The 6,615-nt window shown below is 48.3% G+C and overlaps 1 pseudogene; it reads left to right on the top strand.

The window, feature by feature from the left end:
- The first annotated feature begins 2,474 nt into the window (after nucleotides 1-2,474).
- LOC117287386 lies at nucleotides 2,475-2,583 on the top strand (annotated as a pseudogene).
- Nucleotides 2,584-6,615: the final 4,032 nt, after the last annotated feature.

The following is a 6,615-nucleotide window of genomic DNA, read 5'->3' as shown; positions in this document are numbered from 1 at the left end:
GAAAAAAAAAAAAAAAAAAAAAAAAAAAAAAAAAATCAGACAGAAGGAGGAGGAAGGGTTGAGACAGGAAGGGAAAAAAATAAGATGTGTTACGTACCAACTCACCATAATGAATATAATCATTATGTACTGTAAATACGTGTGGTGGCAATACAAGCACTTGGGTAGATGAGGCAGGAAGATTCCCACAAGTTCAAGCCAGCCAGGGTACACAGTGAATTAAAGGCTAGCCTGAGCCAAACAGCGAGACCTTGCCTAAATAAACTAATTAATTAAACAACCAAAACAAATTTTAAAAACCCTATGTACTCAAAAAACCCAGAAAAATACAAGTGGCAGGCAGTTTACTTAAGTCTTCTTTATCCCACCTGTTCAAATGCGTCTAAAGAGGAGAATCCCTGAGAGCAGCATCTGGGACAGTCCTCAGTCCTGTGGCCACGGGACTCTGACAACAGGCCATGCACAGGCCCAGCTCCAGGGCAGCAGGCTCACAAAACACTGGCGTCCTTTGCAGCTCCACACCCTTCTCCCCATTACCGGTGTTGAGTTCTGCATCGGCCACGCTCCGGGCGGAGCCGGAGCCTACCCCTCCTCCCTGGGACCCAGCAGACACCCTAAGTCGTGTACTGATGCAACTAGGCCTCTCCACTCGGAGGCTCCCTGTCAGAAAGCGCACAAATGCCCCATCCAACCTATCAGAATGCACTCCGCCCGCCGAGGTGCTGTCCAACCACGTCACCTCCAGGGACTCCCTCCCTAGTCCAGTGGGGCAGCGCTGCTCCCGGAGGTGGGCGACCCTTGTGCCGCAGGGCCTCCAGCAGCCCCCCACATTCTGCCCTCCCAGCTGAAGGGAGGCAGCCCACGCTGGTGGGTACCGCTCCCTGCACAGTGCGCACGCCATCTCCGATGACAAACTCACTAGAGGCATCCATCGCCCAAGCTCCCGGGGAACCCTCAGCATCTGCCCTGTGCCCATCAGAATACCTGATCCATGAGGCCCAAGCCCGCCAAGCAGATGCACCCAGCGAAGGCGGCCAAGTGCCCACCTCCCACGCCACCGTCATCCGGGCATGCCTCGCTATGGTGCTCGATGTCCGCTTCTGCTCACCCAAACCATGATGTGAGTCTGCAACATGCCTTCGTTTGTGTGCTTCTTTGGCAAATTTAAAAATTCCTCCCTAGGAAGGAGCAACAGAAGTGTAGAAGCTGACTTACTATACACTGTTACTACTTAATATGTTATAAATCGCTCCAGAAACCAAACATAAAAGAAAATAAGATCCATACAAAAATGTAAAACAGTTAAGAACACTATCCAAAATGCTAATTGCTTTGGTGAAATGCTTCCTTATTTTAGAAACCTTTTTCTCTTTACTTAAAAAAGAAAAAAAAAAACCTTTCTCCTCAGCAAAGCAATCGCTGCCTTTTCACAATGGGGAAATCTGCTGCTACTGTAAGGGCCTTGTCTCCTGGAAGACTTCCACCAAGTACACATGGCGCTGGGCTGCGCTTCCACACCTGGGATCTAGACTGCTGGCGCGTGTTGGGGGCGGTATATGGGAGCCACGTCAGACTGGCACCCTTCGCTCCAGGGACAGCAGCTGATGCAGCCTTTACAGAGCGCCATGCCATGCCATAGGCTGGCCATAAACCCACCTCAGCTATAGACTGGGCGATGCGTGTGCCACTGTGGAGGGTACAAGAAAGTACAGGGCCTGGACCCACCTGCAGGTGAGATGGATCAGAGCACAGGCAAACAGCGAGGGGGCAGAAGAGAAAGTGTGGAGACAGCAAGGGCTTTCTGCCTTGGGAGGGAGCCCGAGGGAGAAGGGACTGTTCCAGGCTGGTCCCAAGATGACTCTGTACCTGCCCGTGGGGTCCCCAGCAGCACTGCAAGGCCTCCTGGGGCAGCCAGGTCCATTCAGGTCCTCACTGCCTCCCACAAACAAGACTGTGGCCTGAGTTCAAAGAATATATGGCTTATTACATTTCATTTCTTAACAAGTTTAAAAAAGAAAAACAGGGCCAGGGATTTGGCTCAGTGGTTCCACCGCCTGCTTCGCAAGTGCAAGGTCTCAAGTTCCAACCCCAGTACCAAAAAAAAAAGATAAATGGTACATAGAATATAAGGACATCCACGAGCAAGTAGCCCTCAAACAGGACCACATGAGGGCTTAGGGACACAGCTTAGTGGTGCAGTGACCGCCTGGCAAGTGCAAGGCTCTGAATTCGAATACCAGAAAAGAAACCAGCCCACATGCAGGACACTGTCACACCTGTTCCCGACTTTCCCTCCTCCCTTGCAGCAGGCAAAGTAGGGTGGAGACAGTAGTAACCCTCAGCTGTGCATGGGAGTTCATGGCCTAAGCTGAGGACCGCGAGACAAAACAAAGTCCCCGATGTCCAATGGAGCCAGAGAGGCAACTGTAGCACACGTGGGGACACTTATCATCACAGTCAAGAATTAGAACCCAGTCTATGGCCATACCACCCTGAACGCGTCCGATCTCGGAAGCTAAGCAGGGTCGGGCCTGGTTAGGACTTGGATGGCAGACCGCCTGGGAATACCGGGTGCTGTAGGCCTTTGCACCCTTCCTTCCTCTTTCTCTTCCAAGACCTGTCATGTAGAGGTACAAGATCCCAATGATGAATGTAACTGTACTGTATCCCTAAAATGGACCGATAAACTCAATGAGAAAAAAGAAAAAAATAAGAAAGAATTAGAACCCAGAGAGGCCAAGTGCAGACTGGAATGTGGCTCCCATCTGTCCAGAGCCTGTCCTCCCAGATGTCAGGAGGCACATGGGTGACAGACTGCACAGGCTTCCCAGAATATGTTAAAACAATGAAGTTACTGAAACCTAGAATAATCTGAAAGGCATGGTGGTACATGCCTATAACCCCAGCACTCAGGAGTCTGAGGCAGGAGGACTGCCATGACTTTGAGGCCAGCCTGGACTATACAGCAAGACTCTGTCTCAAAACAAAACAAAAACCCTAAAATACTTATTAAATAAACATTAAAATGAATAAGCCATTAGGACTAGGAAAAAGGCAAGATGAAAAAGACCTAGCCCTGCTGCCCAGTTCAACACTTAGTAACCTTTGTTTGTTTCTTTGTTTATTTACTTTTGGTACCAGAACTGGGGACCTTGTGCTTGGCAGGCTGGCAGGCGTTAGTAACCATTATAATAAAGTGGCTACTCCATGATCCAACCATGGCCAGTGATGAAAAGGTATCACTTTGCCAAAGGATTGCATGCTGTAGCTCCTAAAGAAAACCACATAGCCTTGCCCCCAGAAGGGCTGCTATAGAGAAATCAACCAGTAACAAATGCTGTGGGGAAAAAGGAACCCTTCTTCATTGTTGGTGGGAGTGCAGACTGGTGTAGCCACTGTGGAAATCAGTGTGGAGATTCCCAAAAAAACTAGGATTAGAGGTCCCATTTGACCCAGCTATTCCACATCTGCCTATCTTCCCTTAAGAGTTCAAAGCATCAAGCCGGGCATGGTGGCGCATGCCTGTAATCCCAGCACTTGGGAGGCTGAGGCAGGAGGATCAGTGTGAGTTCAAGACTAGCCTGGGCTACGTAGTGAGTTCCAGGTCAGTCTCAACTACAACGTGAGACCCTGTCTCAAAAAACAACAACAACAACAACAACAACAAAAAAGAGTTCAAAGCATCATACCACAGTGGTATATGTGCACCCATGTTTATGGCAGCACAGTTTGTAATAGCTGAATCTTGACAACAGCGCAAATGACCTTCAACTGTTGATTAGATAAAGATGTAGATATTATAAAATGGAGTACTACTCAGCCATAAAGACAAAGCAGAGACATTTATAGCTAACTGAATGCACATTGAGGATGTACTCTTAAGTGAAATAAATTGGACACAATTCAGCAAATAGCGAATCACTTCTCTGGTGTGAAAAACTAAAAGTGTAAATGAGGACCAAAATGTATAACAGATATTGTGAAATAAGAAGAAACTGTTCCAAGGGGAAAGGGAATGGGGGGATAACAAGACATATAAACAGGGAGGGGAAGAGTTAAAAGGGAAGTAGGTGGAATGGGAAAAAAGGAAGGCACAAATTCCCAATGATGAATGTGATCAGAACGTACACCTAAAATGTACCTACCGATAAACTTAATTTAAAAAAAAGGAAGAAAGAAGGAAAAGAAAACCACATGGCAGCCATGAAAGGCACTGAATCTGTGCACGGAGCACTATGCAAAGTGTAACAGCACTGCCCTCAGCGGGTCCAGCACACTGGCTCTCAGCTCTGCACAGAGCTCCTCAAGTCTTGTCCTCTCAGCCAACCTGACAGCCCTTGCTAGGAAAACACCCTGCTTAAGAAAAGCCTTTCCAGAGTCTGCTCTGCCGCTGCTGGCCTCCTGACACCCTGCTGCCAGTCTTCAGCCAGGTGGTCAGTGGGATGCCCACTCACACACTCCACCCGCCGAGACAATCGGAGGGCTGTTCTCCTGTGCCCTCCAGCCCCATGCCTGTGCCCTTCCTTACTTCCTGCTTTCCGGGCTGCAGTTCTCTGGGAATCCTGGTGGACGAAGCTTGTTGAACTGCAGCTCACTAGGGCAGAGGTTGATGGCACACCCATATCAACAGTGGGTCGCGCAATGGTGTGTGCCACTCCGAGCCATTCCCAAAACCCAGAAAGCTCCAGATGCCAATGGGCAGCTGCAACCTCTCCCCAGTCTGACTCAACGAGCAGCCTTCACAGTGCCAACCCGTTCTGCACGCAGTAAACATGCTACATGAGAGAGAAGTGTGGCTTTACTCACTGGACTCTGCCACAGGCAGGCGCAGGAAGAGGGCGCACTTTCTAATAAACACAATAATAATAATAATAATAATAACAGTAATTCTTTGGCCTCATACACCAGCACACAGCTCTAATCCCAGCCACTTAGGAGGCTGAGGCAAGAAGATAACAAATTCAAGCCCAGCCTGGGCAACTCAGCAAGAACGTCTCAAAAAAATAAAAATAAAAAAGGACAGCTGATGTAACTCAGTAGGCCTCGGTTCAATCCCCAGTACAGTCAAAAAACAAAACCAAAGACACTGCATTCCACTAGTAACAACTATCTTTACAGTTTATTCCCTCAACTTATGTTTATCTTGCAAATGATGCCTTAAAGGGAGCAGCTGGGGAAGCAGCAGGTCCCAAGCCCAAAGCCAGGCCCACCCCCTGACCACTACCCTCCCAAAGTCTGAGTTCTGCTCCCTTGCTGAAAGCCGTTTACTTCCATGCTCACTCAGTATGCTGGCACGCATGTAATTCAATACAAGTTACTGAAGAGTAAAAAGAAAACCGTTTAAAAATCTCTAAATCCTCAAAGTAAATATGTAATTTCCTTTGCTATGACATCAACGTTTTGTAACAACAAAAAAAAAAAGTAAGAAAAACAAAAAACAAGCTGCCAGAGTAAGGGGTAGCTGTTAGTGGTTCTATACTGGGCTTTGGTACATCCCCTCCCCCAAATAGTAAGAAAAGACATACGCAGGAGGCTGAAGCAGGAGGATCACACACAGAGAGAGGCCAAGTAGTTGAGTTGAAAGCCAGCCTGATCTAGATAGTGAGATTTTTGTCTCACAAAACCAAAAAAAAAAAAAAAGGAAGGGCTGATATTAAGGATTAAGGAGTAAACCAGCACAATCCCCAAAGTTATCTAAGCACTAGCTGTCCACCCACCCAAGGAATTTTAAAAAGCCCAGCTCTTACCAGCATCTCCAATAACTGAAAGTAGTTAAAAATCCGTTTCTGGACAAAGACTGTACTTGCAATGATCCAGAAATGAGCCCCTGAGGAATAATTAGCATTTCCTAGAGAGCAAGTTTGTTTTTGAAGCTGAGAAAATGATAACTTCGTCAAACCATTGAACCAAGCTGAATTGTTTCGTAGCCATGATTGACATTCTCCTGAGACTTGCTCAACACTCCGCATGACCTTGTAATAATTTCTAAAGAACCAACTTTCATTTTAAAGAAAGTTGTTGAAAGTATCCAGTTTCCCCAAAATTCTGCGTTTGCGAGCATGGGCTTAAAAATGCTTGGAGCTTTTCATTTTCAGTCGACCAAAAATTAAAAAAAAAAAAGCTCCTGTGGCTAGCACACTGCCCTCTGGGAATATTCGCCGCTGAAAACGTGTCAACACTAAGGAAGCAGCAGAAACGCACTCCTCAGCGGGGAGGGCACTTTCCGTTTTGGCCTGTTCTTCACGACACACAGCTAACAGTTCCCTCGGGACCTATCTACCTGCGGGTTCTGAACAACACACGCAAACTCCCAGGAAGGACAGAAAGCCCTGATTATGTGCACAGGCGAAGGCCCTGCCAGGCAGAAAGACCCGTGGGCGTGGGCAGGGGTGTGGCTGTGCCCTGGTACAGGGTCGTGGGTTGGGAGGGTCGTGCGTGCGGGCCCAGGTTTGCCGCCCGTCCGAGTGCAGGACCCACAAGGCTGGGGGGCAGTGTCGGGGAGGTGGCCTGGGCCTCCGTGCTCGGTCAGATCGGGTCGGCTGTAGGTCTTCCTCTGCTCGTGGATACTGGATCCTGTTTAGGGTCGGGATCTAGGGGTGGCGGGGGTGCAGGCCA

The sequence above is a fragment of the Fukomys damarensis genome, unplaced genomic scaffold (genome assembly GCF_012274545.1).
Source record: "Fukomys damarensis isolate Sample0158 unplaced genomic scaffold, DMR_v1.0_HiC HiC_scaffold_23, whole genome shotgun sequence".
NCBI classification, from domain to species: domain Eukaryota; kingdom Metazoa; phylum Chordata; class Mammalia; order Rodentia; family Bathyergidae; genus Fukomys; species Fukomys damarensis.
This window is presented reverse-complemented; position numbering and strand designations above follow the sequence as displayed.